Below are 15368 nucleotides of genomic sequence, written 5' to 3'. Positions count from 1 at the left end.
CCAGGGGAATATAGCTTGAACAGTTCTATTGTGGGATGTTACATTATACTTGTATACATTTGAGTTAAAAAATTTTATTATAAAAAAATCCAAAATTCCAAATTTCTGACCTAAACTCTACCACATGCAGGGATATCCTATTAATATTATAAAGGTGAAAGTTTGTGAGTTTGGATGTTTGTGAGTTTGGATGTTTGTTCCTCAATCACAGCCAAATGGCTGAATGGATTTTGGGGTAATTTCACACACACACACACACACACACACACACAGACACACACACACACACACACACACACACACTGCCCAGAAAAAGGTAATAGGCTACTTTAAATGTGGGTCGCTCACCTGAAATCGCCTCCGTGACCCTCCAAAGGACCCTCCGCCAGCACTGGTCTGTGCACGCTCCTCCCATTGGTGCATGGCAGGCTGTGGGCGAGCTCTGGAGCCAGGGCTGCGGCACCATAGGTTGGGGGCTGAAGGTGGGCAAGATGGCGGCAGCCCACATGGTCCCGGCACCGCAGCTATCCCAGGCAACCTACACACTTCGCGGACAGCTAAGGAGGAGGCTGCTGCACCCGACACACCACATAACAGGTCAGTGCAGCGGGTACAGGGGGTTGGAGAAGGGCTGTCCCGGGGGGGTGTCCCTGGGTCGTTGTCCCCTGGGATCAACCACATTCCCCAGCTTCATGTCCCCCCCCCACATCGGCCCCAGTGTAGGTGGTCTCACCTTGCCACGCTCCCCGTCCGCTCTCTCCACTTGCGCACTGCACATAGGTGTTGGGCGGCTGGCTGCGTATGGCAGGTAGGCTGCAATAGAGGCGCCGGTATTCTGCAATGCACTGTATAATACCGGCGCCTCTATTGCAGTCTATCTGCCTAGGATGTAATCAACTCAAACACAAAAACATTCATGTACCCACTTCAACTTGTAAGGACATATTGGATACGGATCCTTGTAGACCAGGGCTCGGCTCCACAGTGAAGCGAAAGACTGACAAGCCAGGAAAGCAGCGCAAGGCCCCTGCTCTGCCTCATATATGCCACAGGCAACCAGCCGCCCGACAACTATGTGCAGTGAGCGAGCGGAGAGAGCGGCGGGGGAGCGTGGCAAGGTGAGTCCAACTACACTGGGGCCGATGTAGGGGGGGGGAACATAAGCTTGGAGCAGAGATGGGGGACAAGAAACTGGAGGCAGAGATGGGGGGACAAGAAACTGGGGCAGAGATGTGGGGACAAGAAACTGGGGGCACATGAAGGGGGGGACAAGAAACTGGGGGCAGCTATGGGGGGGACAAGAAACTGGGCGGACAAGAAACTGGGGGCAGATGAAGGGGGGAACAAGATCCTGGGGGCAGAGATGGGGGAACAAGAAACTGGAGGCAGAGATGGGGGGACAAGAAATATAAGCGGTTCAGCGCCACCGCCAACCCGCAGACGAAGTCACGGGTAACTGTTAGTAGGGCATATGGTGCACTCCTACTGGGCCCTATGGTAGCGGGGGCCTCTTGGGACACCAGGACAGTCCCAGTTTGCATCTGCTGTGAGGCAGTTTGCTGAATCCAGGAGGGGGCAGCACTGAGAGCATTTGTTGGGGGAACCTGGCGAGATTTGTCTCATGAGATCTCCCGGTGGTTTCGTCCAGACCGGAAATGTGCAAAACGGAACTGCGGTACATGTCACTGAGCTGTTAGTGTCCTTGTGAACCCGATATAGACTTCTCCACCTTCTATAGGGGATGTAGCTCAGGTAGCACTACTAATGTGTATAGTATGGGAGTATTATCCGTGTGCACTATATGGTGGTATTATTGTTTTGCACAGTGTGACAGTATCATTTATATTCACTCTATGTATTTAGTATTTGTTTGTACGACAGTGTTATTTCGGTGTGCTGTATGTGGGCGCTGTATGGCTACATTATATCTATATAGCGGTATTATTATTATATATTTCCACTTTACTAATCACATAATGATATCCAGGACAGTCCCAGTTTACATCTGCTGTCAGGCCTTAGGAGGCAGATTGCTGAGTCCAGGAGGGGGCAGCACTGAGAGCATTTGTTGGGGGAACCTGGCGAGATTTGTCTCATGAGATCTCCCGGTGGTTTCATCCAGACCGGAAATGTGCAAAACAGAACTGCGGTACATGTCACTGAGCTGTTAGTGTCCTTGTGAACCTGATATGGACAATGTAAACTTCCATACAACCTTGACGCCGGCCTCCGCTCTGCCTCATATATGCCACACGCAGCCAGACGCCCGACAACTATGTGCAGTGAGCGAGCGGAGAGAGCGGCGGGGGAGCGTGGCAAGGTGAGTCCAACTACACTGGGGCCGATGTAGGGGGGGGGGACATGAAGCTGGGAGCAGAGATGGGGGGCAAGAAACTGGGGGCAGAGATGGGGGGGACAAGAAACTGGGGGAAGAGATGGGGGGACAAGAAACTGGGGCAGAGATGAGGGGACAAGAAACTGGGGGCAGAGATGGGGGACAAGAAACTGGGGGCAGAGATGGGGGGACAAGAAACTGGGGCAGAGATGGAGAGACAAGAAACTGGGGGCAGAGATGGGGGGACAAGAAACTGGGGGCAGAGATGGAGGGACAAGAAACTGGGGGCAGAGATGGAGAGACAAGAAACTGGGGGCAGAGATGGGGGGACAAGAAACTGGGGGCAGAGATGGGGGGACAAGAAACTGGGGGCAAAGATGGAGGGACATGAAACTGGGGGCAGAAATGGGGGGACAAGAAACTGGGGGCAGAGATGGAGGGACAAGAAACTGGGGGCAGAGATGGGGGGACAAGAAACTGGGGGCAGAGATGGAGGGACAAGAAACTGGGGGCAGAGATAGGGGGACAAGAAACTGGGGGCAGAGATGGGACAAGAAACTGGGGGCAGAGATGGAGAGACAAGAAACTGGGGGCAGAGATGGGGGGACAAGAAACTGGGGGCAGAGATGGGGGGACAAGAAACTGGGGGCAGAGATGGGGGGACAAGAAACTGGGGGCAAAGATGGAGAGACAAGAAACTGGGGGCAGAGATGGGGGGGACAAGAAACTGGGGGAAGAGATGGGGGGACAAGAAACTGGGGGCAGAGATGAGGGGACAAGAAACTGGGGGCAGAGATGGAGGACAAGAAACTGGGGGCAGAGATGGGGGGACAAGAAACTGGGGGCAGAGATGGAGGGACAAGAAACTGGGGGCAGAGATGGGGGGGACAAGAAACTGGGGGCAGAGATGGGGGGACAAGAAACTGGGGGCAGATGAAGGGGGGACAAGAAACTGGGGGCATAGATGGAAGACAAGAAACTGGGGCAGAGATGGGAAGACAAGAATCTGGGGGCAGATGAAGGGGGGCACAAGAAACTGGGGGCAGATATGGGGGGGACAAAAAACTGGGGGCAGAGATGGGGGGACAAGAAAGTGGGGGCAGATGAAGGGGGGACATGAAACTGGGGGAAGAGATGGGGGACAAGAAACTGGGGCAGAGATGGGGGGACATGAACCTGGAGGCAGAGATGGGGGGGACAAGAAACTGGGGGCAGAGATGGGGGGACAAGAAACTGGGGGCAGAGATGGGGGGACAAGAAACTGGGGGAAGAGATGGGGGGACAAGAAACTGGGGGCAGATGAAGGGGGCAAGAAACTGGGGGCAGAGATGGGAGGACAAGAAACTGGGGGCAGAGATGGGGGGACAAGAAACTGGGGGCAGATGAAGGGGGCAAGAAACTGGGGGCAGAGATGGGAGGACAAGAAACTGGGGGCAGAGATGGAGGGACAAGAAACTGGGGGCAGATGAAGGGGGGGACAAGAAACTGGGGGAAGAGATGGGGGACAAGAAACTGGGGCAGAGATGGGAGGACAAGAAACTGGGGGCAGATGAAGGGGGGCACAAGAAACGGGGCAGAGATGGGGGGGACAAAAAACTGGGGGCAGAGATGGGGGGACAAGAAAGTGGGGGCAGATGAAGGGGGGACATGAAACTGGGGGCAGAGATGGGGGGACAAGAAACTGGGGCAGAGATGGGGGGACAAGAAACTGGAGGCAGAGATGGGGAGGACAAGAAACTGGAGGCAGAGATGGGGGGACAAGAAACTGGGGGCAGAGATGGGGGACAAAAAATATAAGCGGTTCAGCGCCACCGCCAACCTGCAGACGAAGTCGCGGGTAACTGCTAGTACTGACATAATTTCTTTATGGCCAGTTTCACCAACGCATGTTAAATTTCCAGTTAGCTAACCGAAGTTAAAACTAACTAACTTCTGTTAGTGTCTAGGAGTTTCACCAAAGTCGTGTACAGGTAATTAACAGCCAGTTAGTTAACTGAATGAGGTTTTTGTAACAAGCGTCGTGATTGGCAGAAGCAGTGGCACATGACACGTTTACAAATCAACTGCACATTAGAATACTAAGTCTAAGGTGCCTTTAATTCATCAATACTACATATATGTGACTAAACGTCCTTTAAGACCCTAAAAAACTGCACCTCAAAATCTTGATTTTGGCCTTAAATGTGAAAAAAATAGCAGCATGGATAAAACATGGCATAGACATTACAATCAATGACTAAACCCCATAAACCAATATATTTCCAAACAGCAGACACCCTGGCGATGATAAAAAAAAATACCATCTAGCTTATTATATTCACAGACACCTTCATGCAACTTTTTATCAAACATTGATTTTTTGCAAAAATTACACAAAAGTTCAGCTTTGAGACAAAATCTCTGAGACAGTTTGAACTATATATACAGAAAAGTGTCAGAGCTGAGTTCTTTGTGCACTAAGCAATACTAACTTGTAACAGTCTATAATTGCTTAAGTTTAAAGAAGAATCCCTTAACTTAAAGACGTTATAGGAAATAGGGGGTTTGGATAATAGAAGGGGAGTGGGGTCGTATATCAGGGACAGGGGTAAGGTGCTTAGAATTTTAAAAAGGGGTATGTACGTGTATAAATGTTATTCTGTTAGTGTAAGTGAATGTGGTGGAAGTGCTTAGTGACACTGGGCTCCTCACTTTACACAGGTAAGGACAGTTTCTATGCAGATAGGAATGATCTGATGACCTGTATGTGGGCGCTGTATGGCGACATTATATCCATATAGCGGTATTATTATTATTATATATTTCCACTTTACTAATCACATAATGATATCCAGTAGTATCAGCACAATATGGCTGCATGTAGTATATTGTCTCAGGAATTGGAGTATTTTCAGAGGTTTTATAGAGGTTTCCTATAGGGGATGTAGCTCAGTGGTATAGCGCATGCTTCGCATGTATGAGGCCCTGGGTTCAATCCCCGGCATCTCCATGTTTTGTGATAAACAACTATAAAAACATCAAAGATCCAGAAAACTGATAAATGTGCAGGAATTCAGGAAACATCTGCCCGTCTGTATTATAAAGGCTGAATATCATCTGTTCACCATTTTAGAATCCTAAGTCGATGGTGACCACTAGGGGGCGGTGTAGCTAACACAATACATCTATAGAAATACATGGCCAGTGATGTAATAAATCAGGGGTCTCAAACTCGTGCCCCCCCCCCCCCCCCCGCCCCCCGAAAAATTTTGTACGGCCCGCACAAGCCTAGGGACACCGGATCCGAGTTGAATACATTGCGAGATGATTATATCCACTAGCCGCTACGTTCCGGCTAGTGGACATATAGGCGCGATGTGATGACGTCACATCATCACATCGCGCCTACAGGTCTATTAGTGAAACTGCAGAGCGCGGCGGGGGAGCGTTGGATGGTAATTATAAGTGTTTTTTTGTGTGTTAAAGAGGACCTTTCACCATTTTGCCCACAGGCAGTTCTATATACTGCCGGAAAGCTGACAGGTGTCATTATTGGCTCTTTATTCTTCCCTGCTTCAGCCCTCCAGGGGGCCCCGTCTGTCCCACATGATGTCATCGCTGATGGTATTCACTGAGGGGATACACGGTGAGTTTCTTGGAGTTATTTATTTTGTTTCTCCATTCTTCAATGTACCGCTCTCTGTTTGCCTCTGTGGTCGCCTTTATTTCGGCCTTGGTTATCATCTGTTGGTGTTTTTGGTTTGGTGGTTGGCTGTTGTTTGGTTGGTGAGTGTCTGGTTTGCTCAGGTGGCTTAGCCATGCTTGGTGGTGGTAGGAGTCGGGCTTGCTCCCCTGGATGTGTGCCTGGAAAGCTAGCGCCCTCTTCTGTATGGTGAGCCATAGGGGGAGTCTGCCTAGCTCAGCCCTGCAGGCCATGTTGGTGGTGTTGCGATGGACATGGAGCAGGTATTTGCAGAACTCCAGGTGGAAGGTCTCTGTTGGGCTGGAATCCCACTTTGACTGGTCTGGGTAGGTGGCTGGGCCCCAAACCTCGCTGCCATAGAGAAGGATCGGGGAGATGACTGCGTCAAATATCTTCAGCCAGACCCTCACCGGTGGTTTGAGGTGGTACAGCTGTCTTCTGATGGCGTAGAACAGGGGTAGGGAACCTTTGGCTCTCCAGCTGCTGTGAAACTACAACTCCCAGCATGCTCCATTCACTTCCATGGGAGTTCCCAGAACAGCAGAGCCAGTATGCATGCTGGGAGTTGTAGTTTTGCAACAGCTGGAGAGCTGTACGTTCCCTACCCCTGGCGTAGAAGGTTCTGCAGGCTTTTGCTTTCAGGGTTTCTATTGCTGCTTTGAAGCTTCCTGATTGGCTGAGCTCCAGCCCCATGTAGGTCTAGCTGTAGGTTTTCTCCAGTGTGGAGCCATTCAGTGTGAATTGTGGGGTGGAGACTTTATTGTGGCCCTTCTTCTGAAATACCATGACTTTGGTCTTCTTCTGGTTGATGGGTAGAGCCCATGTTTTGTAGTTGTTTGTCTCAAAAGATGGAGATGCTGGGGATTGAACCCGGGGCCTCATACATGCAAAGCATGCGCTTTAGCACTGAGCTACATCCCCTATAGAACATTCCAACTAATGCTCCCAATTCATCTGAGAAAAATAGTTGTGCTATCTATCATTCGCTTACACTTCAGCCCTCCAGGGGGGCCCTGTGCATTGCATACCACGTTGCGATCAACAACGTCCTGACACTATTCAGCCTCAGCTACATGATATGAGACGCATGGGGCCCCCTAGAGGACTGAGATGTAAGCAAAGGTGGCTGTGGGCAGCGGCAGGGACCGGTAACTATATAGGGCCTAATACCTGCTGGGATTATTTCCCCTCAGTACAGGGGCTCAATGGAACGTGTTGTTTCATCTCTGGGTTTGTAGCTTCTTAGATCAGCTACAAAGATGCTACAACCCCAGAGAACTTTCCTGTGAACTGATATATATGGTTTTTTACTGTTTATTTACATTGTGTTCTGTTCTCCATCTATTTTGCATCTAACAATCCATTTCTCTGTGTATATATATGCCTACCTTCAGAAATTGTGTTATACCATCCTGATGAAGAGACCTCTATAGTCTCGAAAGCTCGAAATATGTCATCAAAAAACAGGGGCGGATCCAGGGCCGGGCGAGCCGGGCAACCGCCTGGGGCCCCGTGGCGCGGCCGGGACCTAACAAAATGGTCCCGGTCAGCATGTCCCGACTCCAACTGAGCTCAGCGTTAAAGCAGGAGCTGAGCTCACAGCTCCTGCTTTAAACGCCTATGTATTTCAGCTCATCGGCGGTAGGACGCCGATGAGCTGAATGCATAGGCATTTAAAGCCGGAGCTGTCACAGCTCAGCTCCTGCTTTAACGCTGAGCTCCGGCATTTGTAGCCGCGATGTGATGACGTCATCACATCGCGGCTACAATATGTGTATGAGGGAGAGAGCTGCAAGGGAACGAGGAATGGTGAGTGTGTGTGTGTGTGTGTGAGAGAACGTGAGAACGGCATGACACTGGGGCAGATGGAGGGGGAGAAAGGCATGACACTAGGGCACATGAAGGGGGGAGAATGGCATGGCACTGGGGCAGATGAAGGGGGGAAGAACAGCATGACACTGGGGCAGATGGAGGGGGGAGAATGGCATGACACTGGGACAGATGGAGGGGGGAGAATGGCATGGAACTGGGGCAGATGAAGGGGGGAAGAACAGAATGACACTGGGGCAGATGGAGGGGGGAGAATGGCATGGCACTGGGGCAGATGAAGGGGGGAAGAACAGCATGACACTGGGGCAGATGGAGGGGGGAGAATGGCATGACACTGGGGCAGATGGAGGGGGAGAATGGCATGACACTGGGGCAGATGGAGAGGGGAGAATGGCATGACACTGGGGCAGATGAAGGGGGAAGAACAGAATGACAATAGGGCAGATGGAGGGGGAAGAACAGCATGACACTGGGGCAGATGGAGGGGGGAGAAAGGCATGACACTGGGGCAGATAGAGGGGGAGAGAACAGCATGACACTGGGGCAGATGGAGGGGGGAGAACGGCATGACACTGGGGCAGATGGAGGGGGGAGAATGGCATGACACTGGGGCAGATGGAGGGGGGGAGAACAGCATGATACTGGGGCAGATGAAGGGGGGGAGAACAGCATGACACTGGGGCAGATGGAGGGGGAGAACGGCATGACACTAGGGCAGATGAAGGGGGGGGAATGGCATGACATTGGGGCAGATGAAGGGGGGAGAACGGCATGACACTGGGGTAGAGACGGGGGGAAATGAAACTGTGGACAGATAAAGGGGGAGAATGGCATGAAACTGGGGACAGAGATAGAGGGGGGGTGACATGAAACTAGGGGTAGATGAAGGGTGTATATGAAAATGGGGGGAGATATAATTTACGGGTGACTGTAGGAGGATTATACTGTGTGGAATCACATGAAAATAGAATGAGAATGGGTGGAGTCAACATAAAAGTGGGCAGGGCCAAATTTACCACACGTTTTGTTCCCTCTTTCTAGTCTTCAACAGTTGGGAAGTACAGGTTAGAAGTGCGAGACCCCCAGTAAGTAGGGCCCCAACAAAGTCAATTGCCCAGGGCCCCGCAAACCCTGGATCCGCCACTGTCAAAAAGCTTTTTAAGTTAGCCATTAAAAAAGGTATCTACTGAGGACTTCTCTCAAAAAATTTATTTCATAATTTCTTTAGTATACTAAATTCTAAGGTGCCTTTAATTCATCAATACTACATATATGTGACTAAACTCCCCTTAAGACCCAAAAAAAGTGCACCTCAAAATCTTGATTTTGGCCTTAAATGTGAAAATAATAGTAGCATAACTAAAACATGGCATAGACATTACAATCAATGACTGAACCCCATAAACCAATATATTTCCAAACAGCAGACACCCTGGCGATGATAAAAAAAAATACCATCTAGCTTATTATATTCACAGCCACCTTCATGCAACTTTTTATCAAACATTGATTTTTTGCAAAAATTACACAAAAGTTCAGCTTTGAGACAAAATCTCTGAGACAGTTTGAACTATATATACAGAAAAGTGTCAGAGCTGAGTTCTTTGTGCACTAAGCAATACTAACTTGTAACAGTCTATAATTGCTTAAGTTTAAAGAAGAATCCCTTAACTTAAAGACGTTATAGGAAATAGGGGGTTTGGATAATAGAAGGGGAGTGGGGTCGTATATCAGGGACAGGGGTAAGGTGCTTAGAATTTTAAAAAGGGGTATGTACGTGTATAAATGTTATTCTGTTAGTGTAAGTGAATGTGGTGGAAGTGCTTAGTGACACTGGACTCCTCACTTTACACAGGTAAGGACAGTTTTTATGCAGATAGGAACGATCTGATGACCTGTATGTGGGCGCTGTATGGCGACATTTTATCTATATAGCGGTATTATTATTATATATTTCCACTTTACTAATCACATAATGATATCCAGTAGTATCCACACAATAGGGCTACACGTAGTATATTGTCTCAGGAATTGGAGTATTTTCAGAGGTTTCCTATAGGAGATGTAGCTCAGTGGTAGAGCGCATGCTTCGCATGTATGAGGCCCCGGGTTCAATCCCCGGCATCTCCATGTCTTGTACAGGTTTATCTAAGTACAATAAAGATGACAAATTTCAGATCTCGGACGTCTGGATGTTCCTCAAATGACTGGATTTTGTCAAAAAATAAGCTTAAAAATAAAAAGATTGTATCGTTCACCATCATATAATGTGGAAACATAAGCGCGTGGTGGACAGTAGGGGGCAGTCAACTCAAATACAAAAACATCCATGTACGTACTTCAACTTGTAAGGACATATTGGATACGGATCCTTGTAGACCAGGGCTTGGCTCCACAATGACAGGAGGTGCAAGATGTTGGGCACATGATAATTTATACTGGATTTCTGGCATACCATGTTGGTGGTAGGATGTGAAGTCACCAGATGCTGCAGGATCACCGGCAATGTATTCCTGTACATGTATTGTGTGGACTAGTCTGCCCTCTAGCGTCTATCATTTTCTCTACAGACAAAAGGTTAAGCTCTTTTACATTAAATTCCGTCTTCGTATTATCCCCGAACATATTTCCTGTGACTTCCTGCCTGTATATCAGTTTTACTGACCTTTGATGTTTTGTAGTTCTTTGTCTCAAAAGATGGAGATGCCGGGGATTGAACCCGGGGCCTCATACATGCAAAGCATGCACTCTACCACTGAGCTACATCCCCTACACAATGCTCCTACTTATGCTTCCAATGCATCCGAGAAAAATAGTCATGCTTACACTTCAGCCCTCCAGGGGGCCCTGTGCGTTGCATACCACATTGCTATTAACAACATCCTGACACTGTTCAGCCTCAGCTACATGATATGAGACGCATGGGGCCCTCTAGAGGACTGAAATGTAAGCAAAGGTGGCTGTGGGCAGCGGCAGGGATCGGTAACTATATAGGGCCTAATACCTGCTGGGGTTATTTCCCCTCAGTACAGGGGCGCAATGGAACGTGTTGTTTCATCTCAGAATTGGGAACGTTAGTGGAATAGTTATAGGAATTGTTATATAGGGGATGTAGCTCAGTGGTAGAGCGCATGCTTTGCATGTATGAGGCCCCGGGTTCGATCCCCGGCATCTCCATGCTTTGTACAGGTTTATCTAAATACAATAAAGATGCCAAATTTCAGAGCTCAGGTGTCTGGATGATCCTCAAACAACTGGATTTAGTCAAAAAATAAGCTTAAAAATAAAAAAGATTGTATCGTTCACCATCATATAATGTGGAAACATAAGCGCGTAGGGGGCAGTCAACTCAAACACAAAAACATCCATGTACGCACTTCAAATTGTTGAAACACAAAAGTGGGGTTTTTTACGTGTACTGCGTGGTAGCACTACTAATGTGTATAGTATATATAGTATTATCCGTGTGCACTATATGGTGGTATTATTGTTTTGCACAGTCTGGCAGTATCATTTATATGCACTCTATGTTTTTAGTATTTATTTGTAGGACAGTGTTATTTAGGTGTACTGTATGTGGGCGCTGTATGGCGACATTTTATCTATATAGCGGTATTATTATTATATATTTCCACTTTACTAATCACATAATGATATCCAGTAGTATCAGCACAATAGGGCTACACGTAGTATATTGTCTCAGGAATTGGAGTATTTGTAGTGGTTTTCTGTAGGGGATGTAGCTCAGTGGTAGAGCGCATGCTTCGCATGTATGAGGCCCCGGGTTCAATCCCCGGCATCTCCATGTTATGTGATAAACAACTACAAAAACATCAAAGATCCAGAAAACTGATAAATGTGCAGGAATTCAGGAAACATCTGCCCGTCTGTATTATAAAGGCTGAATATTATCTGTTCACCATTTTAGAATCCTATGTCGATAGTGACCACTAGGGGGCGGTGTAGCTAACACAATACATGTATAGAAACACATGGCCAGTGATGTAATAAATAGTCCTCCTTATTTCTATAGCGCCATCCTATGTCATTGTGTCACCGGCAATGTATTCCTGTACATGTATTGTGTGGACTAGACTGCCCCCTAGTGTCCATCATTTTCTCTACAGACAAAAGGTTAAGCTCTTTTACATTAAATTCCGTCTTTGTATTATCCCCCAACATATTTCGTGTGACTTCCTGCCTGTATATCAGTTTTACTGACCTTTGATGTTTTGTAGTTGTTTTTCTCAAAAATTGGAGATGCCGGGGATTGAACCCGGGGCCTCATACATGCAAAGCATGCGCTCTACCACTGAGCTACATCCCCTATAGGCTATCCATACTAATGCCCCCAACACATCTGAGAAAAATAGTCTTGATAGCTATCATTCGCTTACACTTCAGCCCTCCAGGGGGCCCTGTACGATGCGGATCACGTTGCTGTCAACAACATCCTGACACTGTTCAGCCTCAGCTACATGATATGAGACATATGGGGCCCCCTAGAGGACTGAAATGTAAGCAAAGGTGGCTGGGGGCAGCGGCAGGGATCGGTAACTATATAGGGCCTAATACCTGCTGGGCTTATTTCCCCTCAGTACAGGGGCTCAATGGAACGTGTTGTTTCATCTCAGAATTGAGAACATTAATGTAATTCTTATATAGGGGATGTAGCTCAGTGGTAGAGCGCATGCTTTGCATGTATGAGGCCCCGGGTTCAATCCCCGGCATCTCCATGTTTTGTACAGGTTTATCTAAATACAATAAAGATGCTAAATTTCAGAGCTCAGGTGTCTGGATGTTCCTCAAACAACTGAATTCTGTCAAAAATAAGCTTAAAAATAAAAAGATCGTATCGTTCACCATCATATAATGTGGAAACATAAGCGCATGGCGGACAGTAGGGGGCAGTCAACTCAAACACAAAAACATCCATGTATGCACTTCATCTTTTAAGGACATATTGGATATGGATCCTTGTAGACCAGGGCTCAGCTCCACAGTGACAGGAGGAGCAAGATGTTGGGCACATGACAATTTATACTGGATTTCCTTGTTACTAGAGATGAGCGAACAGTGTTCTATCGAACACATGTTCGATCGGATATCAGGCTGTTCGATGTGTTCGATTCGAATCGAACATCACGTGGCAAACTCCAAAAAAATTTGATTCCCCTCCCACCTTCCCTGGCGCTTTTTTTGCACCAATAACAACGCAAGGGAGGTGGGACAGGAACTACGACACCGGAGACATCGAAAAAAATCGGAAAAAGTCATTGGCTGCCGAAATCAGGTGACCTCCATTTTAGACGAATAGTGGATTTCAAATACGGGTCATATGAGAATGTGAACTTTGTGACTGAGACAGGGATAGCTGTACAGGCAGGGATAGCTAGGGATAACCTTTATTTAGGTAGGAATGTTATTAAAAATAACTTTTTGGGGCTCTATCGGGTGTGTAATTGTGATTTTTGTGACATAAACATTTTCCCATAGGTATGTATTGGCCAGCGCTGATTGGCCAGAGTACAGAATTCGACCAATCAGCGCTGGCTCTGCTGGAGGAGGCGGAGTCTAAGATCGCTCCACACCAGTCTCCATTCAGGTCCGACCTTAGACTCCGCCTCCTCCGGCAGAGCCAGCGCTGATTGGCCGAAGGCTGGCCAATGCATTCCTATTGGTAGCAGTGCTGAGCCAGTTCTGCTCAACTACATCGTGTGCCGGTCAGCCCCTCTGATATAGCAGAGCCGAGTGTGTACACTCAGCTCTGCTACATCAGATGTAGCAGAGCCGAGTGTGCCGGTCAGCCCATCTGATATAGGAATGCATCTGATATAGGAGTGCACACTCGGCTCTGCTATATCAGATGGGCTGACCGGCACACGGTGTAGTTGAGCAGAACTGGCTCAGCACTGCTACCAATAGGAATGCATTGGCCAGCCTTCGGCCAATCAGCGCTGGCTCTGCCGGAGGAGGCGGAGTCTAAGGTTGGACCTGAATGGAGACTGGTGTGCAGCGATCTTAGACTCCGCCTCCTCCAGCAGAGCCAGCGCTGATTGGTCGAATTCCGTACTCTGGCCAATCAGTGCTGGCCAATGCATTCCTATGGGGAAAAGTTAGCTTGCGAAAATCGAAAGCTGACAGGGATTTCCATGAAATAAAGTGACTTTTATGCCCACAGACATGCTTCCCCTGCTGTCCCAGTGTCATTCCAGGGTGTTGGTATCATTTCCTGGGGTGTCATAGTGGACTTGGTGACCCTCCAGACACGGATTTGGGTTTCCCCCTTAACGAGTATATGTTCCCCATAGACTATAATGGGGTTCGAAACCCACTCGAACAGTGAGCGGCTGTTCGAATCGAATTTCGAACCTCGAACATTTTAGTGTTCGCTCATCTCTACTTGTTACGTCTCCTCCTGTAACTTTCGGCTCTTTTATTCTATTATATTGGCGGTATTATTTTATAGATGTCACACTCAGTATCCGTCTTCAGATATATCTACATACACAGATCCAAGATCTACAAATACAAAAAAAATTCTGTCTACATTTCAGGTTTATTATTAGCGGTTGCTGATTAGCAACGATTAGCAAAGAACGGGCTCCATAGCAAAAATTGCCTGGGCCCCAACAGCACCTATGGGGTATAGTGCCCGTCTCGTGACTCCCACACAGTATAACTCTCCCTTTAATATCCCCACACACTATAACGCCCCATTTACTGGCCCCCAAGTGGTATATTGCCTTGTTATTGGACAATTTTCTACCTCCTTTACTGCCCTCCACATAGTAAATGCCTCAGTTACTGACCCCCCCACACAGTATATGCCCCCATGTACAGGTGCCCTGAAAGTAAAGGCCACCCATAGTGACTTTTGGCCACTACCTCCTGGAATACTCCAGCAGGTAACGGCCGTCAATCTATTTCCTTCCCCATCACCAATACCACAGTCTCTGCCCCCATTAGTGAATAGCATCAGCGACGACATCATGTGGGACAGAGGAGGCCCCCTGGAGGGCTGAAGTGGAAGTGGAGACGGTGGTGGCTGTGGATACGGCGGGGATCAGTAAGTAAATAGTGGCAGTTACCCACTAGAGCAGGGATCGGCAACCCCTGGCACACGAGGCATATTTTGTCGGCACGCCAGCCAGCCCACAACCTTCATGCACTAATTTAAGAGAGAGCGTCCCTTCAGTGCTCTGCTAGAGCTGAGGTGTAGGACACGCCCACTTCTCTCCCTGCCACCAATCAGAGGTGAGCCTCTCACTGTACAGGATAAGGGCTCCCTGGACCTGCTGCTACACGTGAGGAGGAGCTCCTGCCGTCTGCAGCCCTGAGGAGGAGAGGAAGCTCCGGGGAGCAAAGTGAAAGCAAACACAACACCAGGTACGTGTGTTACTAACTATTCTTATTAATGTCAGGCATTTGGGGTTATTACTTTAGTTTTAGTAACTCCATGTGGCTCACATTAATAGCAGTTAACCCCATCATGTCCCTCACATTAACCCCTATGTGGCT

General features: G+C 48.2%; 8 non-coding genes across 8 annotated transcripts; 5 read left to right on the top strand and 3 right to left on the bottom strand.

The window, feature by feature from the left end:
• Window positions 1-5252: 5252 nt before the first annotated feature.
• On the top strand, window positions 5253-5324 carry TRNAA-CGC (transfer RNA alanine (anticodon CGC)). Its single transcript has one exon. It is a non-coding gene; the product is annotated as a tRNA-Ala (tRNA).
• A 1542-nt stretch (window positions 5325-6866) lies between these two features.
• TRNAA-UGC (transfer RNA alanine (anticodon UGC)) lies at window positions 6867-6938 on the bottom strand. Its single transcript has one exon. It is a non-coding gene; the product is annotated as a tRNA-Ala (tRNA).
• Window positions 6939-9905: 2967 nt separating this feature from the next.
• TRNAA-CGC (transfer RNA alanine (anticodon CGC)) lies at window positions 9906-9977 on the top strand. Its single transcript has one exon. It is a non-coding gene; the product is annotated as a tRNA-Ala (tRNA).
• Window positions 9978-10545: 568 nt separating this feature from the next.
• On the bottom strand, window positions 10546-10617 carry TRNAA-UGC (transfer RNA alanine (anticodon UGC)). Its single transcript has one exon. It is a non-coding gene; the product is annotated as a tRNA-Ala (tRNA).
• A 335-nt stretch (window positions 10618-10952) lies between these two features.
• Window positions 10953-11024, top strand: TRNAA-UGC (transfer RNA alanine (anticodon UGC)). Its single transcript has one exon. It is a non-coding gene; the product is annotated as a tRNA-Ala (tRNA).
• Window positions 11025-11580: 556 nt separating this feature from the next.
• Window positions 11581-11652, top strand: TRNAA-CGC (transfer RNA alanine (anticodon CGC)). The gene has a single exon. It is a non-coding gene; the product is annotated as a tRNA-Ala (tRNA).
• A 450-nt stretch (window positions 11653-12102) lies between these two features.
• TRNAA-UGC (transfer RNA alanine (anticodon UGC)) lies at window positions 12103-12174 on the bottom strand. Its single transcript has one exon. It is a non-coding gene; the product is annotated as a tRNA-Ala (tRNA).
• A 337-nt stretch (window positions 12175-12511) lies between these two features.
• On the top strand, window positions 12512-12583 carry TRNAA-UGC (transfer RNA alanine (anticodon UGC)). Its single transcript has one exon. It is a non-coding gene; the product is annotated as a tRNA-Ala (tRNA).
• The last annotated feature ends 2785 nt before the right edge of the window (window positions 12584-15368 follow it).

This window comes from Leptodactylus fuscus, unplaced genomic scaffold (genome assembly GCF_031893055.1).
Source record: "Leptodactylus fuscus isolate aLepFus1 unplaced genomic scaffold, aLepFus1.hap2 HAP2_SCAFFOLD_235, whole genome shotgun sequence".
In the NCBI taxonomy this organism is placed as follows: domain Eukaryota; kingdom Metazoa; phylum Chordata; class Amphibia; order Anura; family Leptodactylidae; genus Leptodactylus; species Leptodactylus fuscus.
The sequence above is the reverse complement of the archived record's forward strand: the minus strand, read 5'-3'. Positions and strand labels throughout refer to the sequence as shown.